This window comes from Aulonocara stuartgranti (genome assembly GCF_965226115.1).
Source record: "Aulonocara stuartgranti genome assembly, chromosome: 2".
NCBI classification, from domain to species: domain Eukaryota; kingdom Metazoa; phylum Chordata; class Actinopteri; order Cichliformes; family Cichlidae; genus Aulonocara; species Aulonocara stuartgranti.
In genome coordinates this window covers 14,837,501-14,852,262 of record NC_138940.1, presented here as the reverse complement: position 1 = coordinate 14,852,262, position 14,762 = coordinate 14,837,501, and the positions used below count along the sequence as shown (strand labels likewise).

The following is a 14,762-nucleotide window of genomic DNA, read 5'->3' as shown; positions in this document are numbered from 1 at the left end:
GAATCCTACTTCCGGGCCTAAAGTAGTCTGCATTTAATATGGCTTTTGTGTTGTTAACATGTTTAATGCTTTGTATTTTCTTCTATTTAATCTCAAAAAGCTCCTAAAAAAAGTCAGTGATCACCGTTGACCTCCCTCGGCTTTTATTACCGCTAATCATTTATTTAAGCTCAGTTTTTAAAACCTTAGGATGTAACTACAGCACAGCCCATGCAGCAGCATATGAATGACTAACCTAGCGGTCACGTTGCACATCATTATATACCAGCTAGCCAAACTTCAGTAACCCTACAAATGTCACTGCTGTTTAGTTTTCTTTCTTCATTTATGTTGGAAGTGATAAGAAAGCTGTTTTAATTTGTTTCCAAACCGCCGCAGTCAGGACATGCTATATTGTATTTAGATGGAAGCTAGCGAGCTAACTTCCTGCTAACTTCTAACTCCATTAAATGTCATAAATTCCGTTTTCATGGATGCCTGGATGTTAAACTCAGTTGTTACACCTGGTAGAGCAGAATGCTGATAATTTTATTAAAGATGAAAGACTTAAGACAGTGTTTTAACTCTCAGTAATGCCACAGTGATCATTTGATATATGGACCTGCAGCAGAGTTTAGGCCCAGACACGGCTAGTGACGTCAGACTGAACGATCGGATAGCGTCGAGCCGCTGTTTATGTAAACCAATCAGCTATAACATTATGACCACTTGCCTAATATTATGTTGACCCCCTTTTTGTTGCTAAAGCAACCGTGTGTTCCCCTGGTGAGCAATGCACACACCCAGCCATTCATGTGACATTTAAGAATGTGCGATTTAGACAGATTCCACTCTTGCATTGCTCTGTGATTCAGTTTTGATGCTCCATGTCCATTTTTGACGCTTTCAGCTGTAGAAAAGGATCTACTGGGGCACCCTGACTGCAGCTATGTAGCCCCCTACACAGTAAATCATGATGTGCTATTTATTCTGACACTTTTCCACCAAAACTAGCATGGACTTTTTCTGTAGCAGGTCTTTTGGATCAGACAACATGGGTCAGACTTTGTTTCCCGTGTGCATCAGTGAGCCTTGGCCACTCGTCCCATACGGTAAAAAAATATATTTTAAAATACATTTTGAAATATATTTCAAAATATACAAAAAATGGCCAAAAAATATATGTGCTAAAATACATTTTAAAATATATTTATATATTTAAAATGTATTTTAGCACATATATTTTTTGGCCATTTTTTGTATATTTTGAAATATATTTCAAAATGTATTTTAAAATACAATTTAAATTTATTTAAAATCATTCAAAAAAATATAAATTTAACCCTTCATATATTTCTAAGAAAACACATTCACATGTAACATCTGAAAGAAATCTTTATTTGATGTTTAAAACATACATATAGCATATCAATCAAGCAAGGAATATTCATTTTATAAGTTTATTCTCATTACATACTTAAACATTCTAAAAGAAACACACACACATATACATATATGTGTATATATATATATATATATATATAAACACATACACACACACACATATGTGTGTGTATGTGTATATGTGTGTGTGATTGTATGAACATAAGTCAGCATACTTAAAATGTAATTTCTTTTCCTTTTCCAGCAGTCTCAGTTCCCCCAGCTTTCACGGCAATCCTCAAAGCCCTTCTGGACACGCTGGGAAACCCCTTCCTTACCGCCACTGTAACAAACAAAAGTCACAGTTCTATTACTTTTATCAGAGTTAAAATACAAATGTGATTTATGTTAGCTGGCTTCATTTAGCAAACAGATATTTCTGTTTATATAGATACAGATATTAATACAGATATATTTTACGCATAATTTTACCTCTTTTTTTTCCTAGATGGGAAGTCTATCCAGTTCCCATTACAGTAATGCTAACACCCCTTTTGGTCGTCTCTCCTTACCTTCCAGCATTCATAAATCTGTTGACCTTCTTTGTCTGAGACCAACCACTACAATGCATCATCACCTATTTGTATTAGTAACTTACTTTACAACCTATTTTAATGGTTGCAAAGTAAGTTACTTGTGCTGTATGCAATTTTAGATACACAGAAAGTCTTCACTTACTATATATGGCTGTCATAGTGTCCTTATCAAGGGCAGTTCTTCACTCTGCGCCGATGTCCGTTTTGCTCTGTCCTCCTATAAAAAGCATGAACATTTGAGTGTTTGACTAGTTTTAGATTTCCAAAAATTTGATATTTGTACAACTAAACATTTGAACTACAATATATGCTATTGAGCGATACTTTTATGGGTAATTTTTGGTAAAGAAACTGGTGACAGAGTTGTAGGCTTTTTAAAGTACTATTAGCTAACCATTTGAACTGACTTTCAAAGCTGATTACCTTTTAAATTGCTGTGGATCAAAACCTCCAGTGGGAAGGCGGCCATTAGAAGAACACGCACCATTGAACCTGAAAATAACAAAAACAAACAAAAAACAGAACAATATATAAGAGTCCGGTAGGGTAATAAATCTCTTCTGAAGCAATATAGTTCATTTTGGGTGAAAAACAAAACATTCCTCTAAAATATATATACTGACATCAGCAATCAACATCATGATTGTAATTATTTCCTTTTTAGTACATCTACTGCTGTTTGCATGTGTCAAGCACTACGACTGTATCTATGCATATGCAATGTCTAAGCAGTAGTATTGGTCTGAATGACAACAAACCTAACTAGTGTTTTGGAAAATCTGTTAGAAAACAGTTATTTCAATAATTATGATTAGCATGTGACACAGACACCGCATAAAAAACTACAACAACAAATACTTACTTTAGGAGGATGGGGGAGGGCAGCATGAGGTTGAGACTTTGACATCTGTAAAAAACAAATTCATGTATTACAAACAAGTCACTTAAAAATACATTAATGTGGCAGACTGTTCCCTGTTCAGATGCAGTGTATAAGTACAATCAGGGCTGTCACAACAATGGGGTGGGGCCAAGTGGCTGCAACCCTAGGTACAATGTGCAGGTATATATAATTACATATAATATATGTGAATAAAGCAAGAATCTGTTTAGGTTAGTCACTGTGCTGACTGATGCTTGCTAGGTTTATATGATTGCAAACTGCACAAAAACAACAACAGCAACAACATTAATGACAATGACAAACAAAATTACTTACATTTATGTAAATCTCACATTAGGAAGATCTGCATTCGATTTCATGGGCTGAAATAAATAGGCAGAAACATTACTGCTAAAAAAATAAAAAACAAAAACTCTAAAAAGCCTAAAAATGACTTAAAAAGCAAGGAAATGTGGAACATTGTAATTAGCGAACATTAATAAAGCATAACTGTTCTTTGTTTCTAACCTTGGTAAGTACTCTGTAGCCAGAAGGAGAGGTAGGATTTCTGTGAAAGCCAAATTAAATGTGAATAGGCTTTGATAGTTATTGAGAAGGCAGAATAATAAGAAAAGGCAAAAGTACGTCACAATATAATTAATTAAGTTACATATTTTGATTACCAAATTATGGAAGCGTGGAGCTGCCACCCAGGCAAAAGAAAAATAGAGCTGTATCACGTTATGACGTGAAATGTTTATTGTTCTAACATTATGCTTTTCATGTTTGTATAATATAATATCACGTTATTATAATATACATAATTGTCACGTTCGCACAATATTGTACGGACGTGATAATTATGTACATTTTTCGTACAATGTTGTTCAAACATGTTGTTCAAACATGATAGTATATTGTTAGAACGATAAACTTTTCACGTTATAACGTGATATACTTATATTTCTCTTTTGCCTGGGTGGCAGCTCTACGCTTCCGTTCCAAATACACGAGAATAAAGTTATATGGGAAAAGGCACCTGCTAGCTTGATGATGGAGGCTTCTTAGACTGGCCACCCGCCTTGGCTTCTTGTCGCCACTCCATGAAATAAAGGTCCGTTTCCTCCATGCCGGCTAATTATTCATCCTCATTAAAATCTCGTATATGTTCAGTTGGCAGAATTGAGAATTTTACATCTTCCAACCACTTAATTAACGCGAACATAATCGGCTTGTTTCTTCCCATCTCCTGTATCCGGCCGTTCCTCTCGCTGTCAAATTTCGCGCCTCAGAGACGTCGTTATTTTTCAAAAAAAAAAAAAAAGAAGAAAGAAAGAAACAGCAACAACTACTAAAGAGAGTTTTTGCACGTTCATTGCACATTTGTGGGAATGTTTAAATATTTAATTTTTATTAATTACTTTTCATTATATCTTTATTTTTTAAACCACCGTGGCAATGCGCATGCGCATACGCTCCTGCACGCAAAGGGCTTTGGAGTTGACGTAATGTCGCAATGCATTGTGGGAGCGCAGCACCATCTTGGCAGGTCACGAATCAAAACAAGATTGCTACGAACCATTCTGAAACGTAGCTCAAAAGAAAATGACGGTATAGAGACAGATTCTGTCCAGATGCAAAGAGACGGTACTTGATTGTTGAAATGTGGACCCGTATGAAATATAGCCGTGGAGTAGAAACCCTGAAGACCAAACCGCTATTGACTTAGCATGATCTACTCTCATACCTAGTCTGTGGAGTCAGAGCATACACGGCGCACCAATTTCGCAATTATAAATCTCTGGAGGCGCACATCCAATTCACCAAGGACTGGGTACAAGATTTGGCTATTTTTAAGCCTCCACGTTGTGAGTACGGCGTCATTCAAGCAAAGGTAAGACAGCTTGAGTACTGCGAGTAAAATGCGTTTGATTCCCCCCAACATTCAAATTAGTGCTAGTAAAACTTCATTCGTGTGGGGGAAATTACAGTGAGAACATGTAGAGGCTCTGTTAGAGGGATAACATAGTGAGTTCAGTGCATTGATGTGACATTGTCCTGAAGGATTTAGTTATTCTTTATGGTTAAAGAAATTGCCCTAATTAATTCATATTTATTATAAATAATCCTAATTACACATCTTGCACACAAGAATTTCACTCACGTGTGCTGTACCAATGTACCTGCACATGTGATGTGACAATAAAAAGTGATTTGATTTGTGATTTGATTTGACTTGCTTCCTTGTTTGTGTCCTGTGTCACTAAAAATACATTCATTACATACTTTAGGTTCATTTTTTGCTGATAGGTTTCTAAAAAGAAACATGCAGATTTAGAATATAACATGCAGCGTTCTATAGATGGATACATAAAAACACTTTATTTGTTACATTTATGATAAATGGATTTGAAAGTAAATAAAACACATTTGTGTCGGACTTGGCTTATTAAAGTTCTTGTCTTTAAATGAACTTTGTCTGTGTGTGTTTTAGGTCCTGCACTCTTAAAGACTGAATTGCAGCATTGCAGCCACAGGTCATTGTGAGCATCACAGGGAAGGTTGAAGCCGCCCACTGCAGCTGTATGACTAGAGTCGTGGAGACTTGCAGCCATGTCACTGCTCTTCTGTTTAATGTAGAAGCAACAGTGAGGATCTGTGGCACAAGGACTGTTACAGATGAACCTGCATACTGGGTTTTGCTGGGTAATATGACCAAGATACAGCCAGAGGTTGGCCATAAGATAGACTTCTCCTCTTCAGCTGCCCAAAAAAAAGGTTCTTGATCAAAACATAAACAGACCATTCGTTGTGACAGGTAAAAGAAGCCATCCTCAAAAAAGAAAAGTTCCACCTGCTACTGTGGAGGAGTTGGATCAACTGATGGGACAATATTTTTCCAAGCATAGTTCTGTTCTGAATAACCCATAATGTTTTAATTTAGGGGGCCATGTAAATACTTTGCATTTACTGAATATGTACTTACTAAATACCACTGTTCAAAAGTTGAATAAAGAAACAAAGAAATGTTTGCCTATTTTTAATTAAAAGCACTTTGTCGAACATCACATCAGTTACAATGTAGAAAAAATGTTATGTATAGTTTACAAATGACAAAATGTTCACATAAAATCATGACAGCATTTGTATAATATCACCCACTACTAGCATTCTGTAATTTACTGTCTCTTTTGAAAACTTATCACTACATAAACAGCACAAGACTTAAAAGTATTTAACAAGAGCATTTTTCCCTGGTTTTACTACCACACTGGGGCACATGTTCACCAAAACGCAGCAAACCTTTGCCATCTTATCCAGGAAGGTCACCTTTTTACCCTCACATGGAAGAAGTAATCTGATTGGCATGGTGGTATGTAGCATGTAGTTTGAAGCAGGGATTTCGTAGTGCCCCATGTGTAGTGTTGGAACCCAGTCAGGATTTGTTTCATTCATTTCATAGGCTGGTTTGTTGCAATAATGCCAAATAATTAGCAACTCTATAAATAGAAGGTAGTTCTGCATGTTTGTTCTAAGTTTGTGCTATTGAAAATAAAATTAACAGGCTATAAATAATAATATGAACTTATTTAGAACTTACCTGAATGAAAATACTGGAGCACACCAACAGATATCTGTGGCTGGTAGAGAACTGAATATCAGCTCGTCTCGCAGCTGCTATCCAGGCTAGACGCCTTCTTTTGGTAACATCCAACACATAAGCTCCCTCATGATGTTTCCAGGTGAGGAAACAATGAAAAGAGAGCCTGTTTTCAAGCTTATTCCTTTGTCGGTAGTGCAATCTAACATTACAACCGACCACACAGCAAGCATTTGTTTGGCCTGCTAATATGGCGCCTTGACCAAAAATCGTGGCTACGCCCCATCCCGTAAGATCACGCTCCAGAGCCCTATTAACGTACGGATCTAGAAAGAAGACGCTGCATTTTTAACTCTGAGGGAGATGGAGAATGAGCCTATTTCCAAAACAGTGGAGTGTGTTCCTTTAAATACTAAATTGTATATATTGTCAAAAACTAAAGTGTACATAGCAGTTGTTGTATCTTGTTTACTGTATCACTGACAGATAATTTCAAAGTCAATGAACGCTACATTATAGTGAGATATTGTGTAATGTGAAATACTGTAAGCAAATGAATAAACAACCTAATTCGTGATAGACCTTTGACTCTGTTTTGTTTGAATCCAACTGTTTTTTGCAGATGTGCATAAAACATGTTACTTTTAGTATTGTTATCATTATCATCATTATTGCACTAAATATATTTTAAATAAAGGATACTTTGATATACATTCTACTGTAAGGTTGGAAATGTATTTTCTTCACCCTAAAATATGTTTTGAAATGTATTTTGGTTTGAAAGAAATACATTTTCAATTTCAAAAATATATTTTTTTGGAGCATCACAAATACAAAATATATTTACCATATATTTGAAATATATTTTGGCCAGGAAAAATGTATTTTTTTACCGTATGGGGTGACTCTGTCGCAAATTCACTACTATTCTTTCCTTTGTCCAGTTTTGACAACTGAAACCAGGGATACCCCACAAGAGCTCCAGCTTCAAGGTGGTTTGCCTCAGTTCTCTAGTGATCACAAGTTGGCCCTTCACAACTTATTTGATCATTTCTCTTGCATTCGCAACTGCAAGTTGCATCCGCAAGTTGTGGATGATTACTACACCTTTCTAATGTGACGTTGCTGTCCCTCCCGCTCTGTTCCTGTGCTACTGCGAGTGTAACTACCGCCCCTCCCCCCTCATCCCAGCCCAGAGCACAAGGCTCAGGTGTGGAGTGAAGCTGAAAAAAGTGCGAGAGAGAGAGGGTGAGTGAAGGAAAAAAAAAAAAAAAACAATCCACGGCTCGCGATAAGGAGCTGGCTCGCGTCGTTCACGTCAAAGATCTGGCTCTAAGAGCCATTTCGTTTGCATCACTAGTTCTTTGTAAAACCATGATTAAAATATATCAAACCGTTCAGAGTAAAACACCATAAAACCAGGAGTCAGTCAAGCCCAGTGCGTAAACGTTTGTAAAATGACAACAAGGCTACAACAAGACTGCAGCAATGTGGAACAATCCTGTAACAAAACAGAGGGAAGCAGTCATCAAGGTCCACCCTACTATATGCCACATTATAACAAATGCAAGAGTCCCACTGTTACACCCCGGCCTAGGCAACCGGCGTGCAACTCAGGAAAAATAGAAAAAAAAGGGAAAAAAGGGCCCCCAAGCTCACTGCTCTTAAGGAGGGCGAACTCATAAAAAAAACTAATGCGGGCTTCCACAAAAATAATCCCAAGACGAGATTTAAAGCAAGATACGACATTTATTTACATCACCAAACACAAGGCGCCAAACTTTACAACGGGGGGGGAAGATCGCGACCATGACATACAGAAACACAGGGCTTAAATACATAGAAGGAGCAATTAGGGAATGGATCACAGGAGGGAAACACAGCTGGGGCAAATTAGACCTGACGAGACAAGGAAACGTAAACTGAACACACTAAGATAACACAGACTTTCAAAGTAAAACAGGAAACACATAACAGTCACGCCAAACCAAAACGCCTAAAACAATACACTACCAACGCCGAACCGTAACATACCCCCCCCCACCCAAAAAAAAGGGCCCCAAGCTCACTGCTCTTAAGGAGGGCGAACTCATAAAAAAAACTAATACGGCCTTCCACAAAACTAATCCCACAAAAATAATCCCAAGACGAGATTTAAAGACGAGATTTAAAGCAAGATACGACATTTATTTACATCACCAAACACAAGGCGCCAAACTATTTACAACGGGGGGGGGGGGGGAGATCGCGACCATCACATACAGAAACACAGGGCTTAAATACATAGAAGGAGCAATTAGGGAATGGATCACAGGAGGGAAACACAGCTGGGGCAAATTAGACCTGGCGAGACAAGGAAACGTAAACTGAAACACTAAGATAACACAGACTTTCAAAGTAAAACAGGAAACACATAACAGTCACGCCAAACCAAAACGCCTAAAACAATACACTACCAACGCCGAACCGTAACATACCCCCCCACCCAAAAAAACAATCATTTAAAACATACAACCCCAACGAAAAATGTTTGTTCCATGTCCAGCCCATATGGCACCGGCCGCCGTCCCGCAGGCGACGCTGATGGCTGGACGGGTCCTCCAGTGGAAACGGAAAACCGGAGCGGGCCCTCGGATCCTCCAGCGAAGACAGACGAAAGGCTGGAGCGGTCCCTCGGATCCCCCAGCGAAGACAAACGCGCAGCTCACAAGCCGCAAACACAGACATGCAGCTCACCAGCCGCAAACACGAACACACAGCTCACCAGCCACAAACACGGACATGCAGCTCACCAGCCGCAAACACGGACACGCAGCCCACCAGCTGCAGAAGGCTGGAGCGGTCCCTCGGATCCTCCAACGAAGACAAACGAAGGCTGGAGCGGTTCCCCGGACCCTCCAGCGAAGGCGGATGGAGGCTGGAGCGGTCCCACGGACCCTCCAGCAGAGACGGACGGCTGAAGCGGTCCCTCCCTCGGACCCTCCAGCGAAGACAGACGGCTGAAGCGGTCCCTCCCTCGGACCCTCCAGCGAAGGCGGACGGCTGAAGCGGTCCCTCCCTCGGACCCTCCAGCGAAGGCGGACGGCTGAAGCGGTCCCCGGACCCTCCAGCGATCCCGGACGAGCCCCCATATGTTACACCCCGGCCTAGGCAACCGGCGTGCAACTCAGGAAAAATAGAAAAAAAGGGAAAAAAGGGCCCCCAAGCTCACTGCTCTTAAGGAGGGCGAACTCATAAAAAAAACTAATACGGGCTTCCACAAAAATAATCCCAAGACGAGATTTAAAGCAAGATACGACATTTATTTACATCACCAAACACAAGGCGCCAAACTATTTACAACGGGGGGGGGGGGGGGGGGGGGAAGATCGCGACCATGACATACAGAAACACAGGGCTTAAATACATAGAAGGAGCAATTAGGGAATGGATCACAGGAGGGAAACACAGCTGGGGCAAATTAGACCTGACGAGACAAGGAAACGTAAACTGAACACACTAAGATAACACAGACTTTCAAAGTAAAACAGGAAACACATAACAGTCACGCCAAACCAAAACGCCTAAAACAATACACTACCAACGCCGAACCGTAACATAACGTAAAACCATGATTAAAATATATCAAACCGTTCAGAGTAAAACACCATAAAACCAGGAGTCAGTCAAGCCCAGTGCGTAAACGTTTGTAAAATGACAACAAGGCTACAACAAGACTGCAGCAATGTGGAACAATCCTGTAACAAAACAGAGGGAAGCAGTCATCAAGGTCCACCCTACTATATGCCACATTATAACAAATGCAAGAGTCCCACGTACTACTCTCTAAAGGGCAATACTGAAATGAGCAGCTTTCCTGAAGAAATCAAACCGCTCTGCAGTGCTTAGCCCCCTAACGCTATCGGCCACCTTGGATGGGAAAAGAATGCCAAATGTCTCGGTTTGGTAGCGAAGCACAGCTGTTTCTTGTAAGGTTCTAATTATCAGCTGGGAAGTTGTGGATGTAAGTGCTGCATTTGTGGACATCATGTAAAAGCCTACCCAAAATCTACTTCACTACAGAAAGAACAAACTTGAGAAAAATTTAGTGAACTATATCAAGGCCATGGTGTTAGCATTTTCTTAGCAGATCAGATTATTCTGATAACACTGGAGTGCAGAGAGAACAGAAACAGTCTGACTAAGTTTTACACATTACAGTGTCTGTCGCTTGTCCATAGAATTTTTGCTGGAGAGAAACATTCAAAATTCCTGCACACTGAGAACACTTTACAGAAGTCTGTATTTTCAGTTTATTTTGGGGGAATCATATACATCACAACTGTGCTATTCAATCGAACTAAAATACAACTTTTTAAATGTTGTATTGATCATTTGTTTTGAAAGTAAAGCGAATGCATTGCTAACAAAAAATGCAAATGTTCTAAGTTTTTCTAAGAATTTCCTGTTTCTTTCATAATTATATTCAGGGGGCAAATGCATTTCTTATAAACACGAGTGAAGTGTCCTGTATGAAATACACACCTTTGGTTTAATGTGATAAAAAATACCCCAACAATAAAGGTCACAAATATGTCACATCTTCACTTTGTTCTGGAGATTAGGAACATTCTGAGAAACCCCCAAATCGGAAAATGTAATCTAATCTATTCTGGGTGTCACTTTGCTGACACTAGCACTGTCTGGCACGACAGCAGTGCGTTCTTTTCTGTTCTCTGAGCTGAGACAGTAGGAGCCCGCTGCTGGCGCTCCACTCTTTGCATCCTGAGCATTATATGAGTGTAAATGTGCGTTAGTGTCTGCTTCAGTGTCATGAGTAGTGCAAGCCTGGCAATGTGTGTGTGTGTGTGTATGAATCTGTGTGGGTGGGTGTCTGTCTGTCTCAGACACCAACCACTGCAATAAAAGAATGCAAGCTCTGTGGAGTCTCTAGGGAGTTATACCTGTGTCTGTGAGAACTGTCATGTTTGTTTTTAATCTTTCTTCATGTTTTCTGTTCAAGGGCATGTTTGATGCATGATGGGCTTGATAGAGGATATGACTTGCACTTGACAGCCACCTCTCTGTATTAGAGGATTCATTTCAGCACCAATTTAAGAATATTCTACTTTTCTTCTGTTACCAAATATAAAATATGTGGGAGAGAGGATTTGCATATTTGTTCCGTGGCAACATGCAGACCTAGTTAAAGCAAGAAAATGCAATGTTCACTGTTTGCTGATTACCTGAAAAAGTGAACTAGAAAAAGAAAATCTTTGAGGGGCCAAGATTTTACCAAGTGATGATAAATTTCTGCAGAGTTGAAGCTTTTACTATGTTTTCTTATTTTTTTCCAGAGTTAGTGAGACAGGTTGACATCACCTATGAAACATCAGAGCTGAGAGCTAGTTAGTTTTTGCATTGAACAATGACTGAAAGTGGTGGGCTGGGGTTCCCACTTCTTTTTCCAAAGGTTGAGTGCTCTGTTACCAGCACCTATCCGCTCGGTAATTAAAATGTTTTATCTTACTTGGTTAATTGGTTCAAAGATGGAAGGTACCAAAGTTATTGTATCTGTCTGCATCATTTCTCTGAAAAACTGATTTCTTGAAGCTATGAGGTCAAATGTGAGTAAACGAATTATGATGAACAGTATTTCAGAATCAGAATCAGGCTACTTTATTAATCCCTATGGAAATTATGTTGGTTACAGTTGATCCAGTACAGTAGCATTAACAAAAAACAAACTAGACTATTTATCAATACAATATGTTAAGATATGAGAAACAGCACAATATATACAAGTCACTAAGTGATAAATATTCAGGGTTTACGCATGTGATTATAAAAAAGTATCAAAATAGACAGCAACATTACAGATTAAGAAAGTGTGATCAAAAAGGATGTAATTATTGTAACTTTTACATTGTATTAGATAGAGGAATTGTACAGGGAGGAATGATTTCCTGTGCTGTTCAGTGGTGCTTTTTGGTAATCTCAGTCACTCACTGAACGTGCTCCTGTGGCTAGCCAGTATGTCATAGAGTGGGTGGGAGGTATTTTCCAACATTGTCTTTATCTTGTACAAGATTCGCCTCTCCGACACCACCTCAAGGGAGTCCAGTTCCATACCCACAACATTACTGGCACATTACTGGCCTTGCAGATCAGTTTATTGATTCTGTTGGCATCAGCAACCCTCAACCTGCTGCCCCAGCATGCAACAGTATAGAGGATAGCACTAGCCACAACATTGTCCTACAGATGTTGAAGGATCTCAACTGACTCAGAAAATAGTGACGACTCTGGCCCTTCCTGTAAAGTGCAGTAGTGTTTTTAATCCAGACCAGTTTATTGTCTATGTATAGTCCAAGGTATTTGTAGTCATCCACAATGTCCACATTGACCCCGTGGTTTGGAACAGGGGTCAAGGGTTTCCTGGTCTTCCTGAAATACACAATCAATTCCTTGGTCTTTACCACGTTGAGCTGCAGATGATTCTGCTTGCACCACGTGACAAAGGAGTCAACCACAGCCCGGTACGATGCATCCAACCACTGCGGAGTCATCAGAAAACTTCTGATGATGGCAGATGGTCTCTATGCAGTGCCTGAAGTCTGTGGTATAGAGGGTGAAGAGGAAGGGGGAGAGGACAGTCCCTTGTGGTGCCCCTGTGTTGCTGATTACGTTGTCAGACACACAATGTGGAAGACGCCAATGTTGTGGCCTTCCTGTCATTTCATAAAACATTCTTTACAGTCAAGAATAATTAATAAGTTAACCCTTTAAAACTGGTCGGAGCGGGTATGCTCCGTTTTGCGTAACTATTTTTTCTCATCATCATATTTTTATTTACTTTTTCCTTTATAGAAAAATAAAACAAAACAAAAAAAAAGACAAAAACAACTACCACAACAACAACAGAGAGAAAAAAACAAAAACAAACAAACACAAGACTGAGACATGTAAACGAAAAACTAATACAGTTTATATAATTCAGTCTACCAGTCATTTACACATTTGTCCTGACAAACTCAACCTGCCATTGGAGTGGGGCTGCCGCTCTCACTAAGGTTCTCTTCAGATCATCAGGTAAGTAATCCAATAGCGGGCGCCATATATCCAAAAAATATCTTCATTGAGTGGATGCTTAAAGCATCCACACAAGTGCTTTAAGCATCCACACTATTGAGTTCCTGTTTCTCTTTATTCTTTATCCTACTTTATTATTGTGTGGATGCTTTAAGCATCCACACTATTGAGTTCCTCTTGGGACTTCCGTACACTTTTTGGCACTTAACTACTTCCACAATTTTCAGCCGATTTTCACCGTTCAAATTTTAAAATATTCTGCTATTTCTGCTAATTCCTGCTATGTCTTTTGGTATTTTTCACTATTATACTTTTTAAAATATTAAGCTTAATTTGTCCCATTGAAATGAATGGGAAACTTCTGCAATTCTGCTAAAATTTGCTTGTTTCTGAAACTTAACTACTTCCTCATATTTTCACGTAGAACAACCATTCAAACTTTAAAATGTTCTCAAATTATTGGGCTATTCAGGTATGATTCAGCTTTTTCAAATCTTTTACCGTTTTACCTTTATGCCTCTTAAAGTTTTGAGTTGCAAAATTGTGATTTTTCACAAAATACATGCGTTGTTATGGTTGCTATGCACTTGGCTTCCAGTCTGCCACTGAAGGTTTTGCAGTCTTCTCTTCATGTCCGAACAACTTCTTGCTACTTGCTCAATCTTCACTCAACTTCCACAAATTATACATCAAAACGTAGGTATTTTTGCTGGGTTTCCGAAAATGTCACTATCATTGTTGTGGGATTTATAGAATTTTGGCAAATCTCCTCAGACCAACACAAAGTCGCAAAACTCTCCATAGAAAGTCAATGGAGAGCTTGTTCAAAATCACCGCTTGATTTCTGTAATGAGAGGCATATTCGAATCGTCATATCTCCTTAACGAAGCAAAGTTAAGACATAAGGCTTGTCCTGGTATATCTTCAGACACTCCTGACGCTCACAATTCAAGAATTATTTTCTCACCTATTACCGTTCTGAAATGAGTTGGACTTGTTTGAGGGTAGGAAATTCGTCCTTCGCTCAGATTTCTTCAGATTTCAAACTCTGGAAATGAACCACTTTTTTCTCTCGTCATATCTTTTTAATGGATTTCCACAGAGACCTGAAAATTTCCATGATTGTTCACCAAAGCGTGCTGTCTCTTACGGTGAAAGAATGATATTGATACTCCAAATAGATTTAGAGTTAGAAAGCGTTGTTTGAGGGCAAGTCAAGGCAGTTTTTGCTTTGCTCTACTCAGTTATG

The 14,762-nt window shown here is 39.2% G+C and overlaps 2 long non-coding RNA genes across 7 annotated transcripts; one reads left to right on the top strand and one right to left on the bottom strand.

Annotated features, from left to right (window-relative positions):
* Positions 1-1,541: 1,541 nt before the first annotated feature.
* On the bottom strand, positions 1,542-4,103 carry LOC309717534. Of its 6 annotated transcripts, XR_014279729.1 has the most exons (6): positions 3,881-3,960; positions 3,370-3,409; positions 3,178-3,224; positions 2,382-2,865; positions 2,101-2,175; positions 1,542-1,705 (listed from the first exon to the last, which is right to left on the bottom strand). It is a non-coding gene; the product is annotated as an uncharacterized lncRNA (long non-coding RNA). The 6 variants fall into 6 exon arrangements; XR_014279728.1 differs by having other exon boundaries at positions 2,382-3,224; XR_014279730.1 differs by lacking the exon at positions 3,881-3,960 and having other exon boundaries at positions 2,382-2,450; positions 2,821-3,856.
* Positions 4,104-4,669: 566 nt separating this feature from the next.
* On the top strand, positions 4,670-5,560 carry LOC309717656. Its single transcript, XR_014279782.1, has 2 exons — positions 4,670-4,735; positions 5,336-5,560. It is a non-coding gene; the product is annotated as an uncharacterized lncRNA (long non-coding RNA).
* Positions 5,561-14,762: the final 9,202 nt, after the last annotated feature.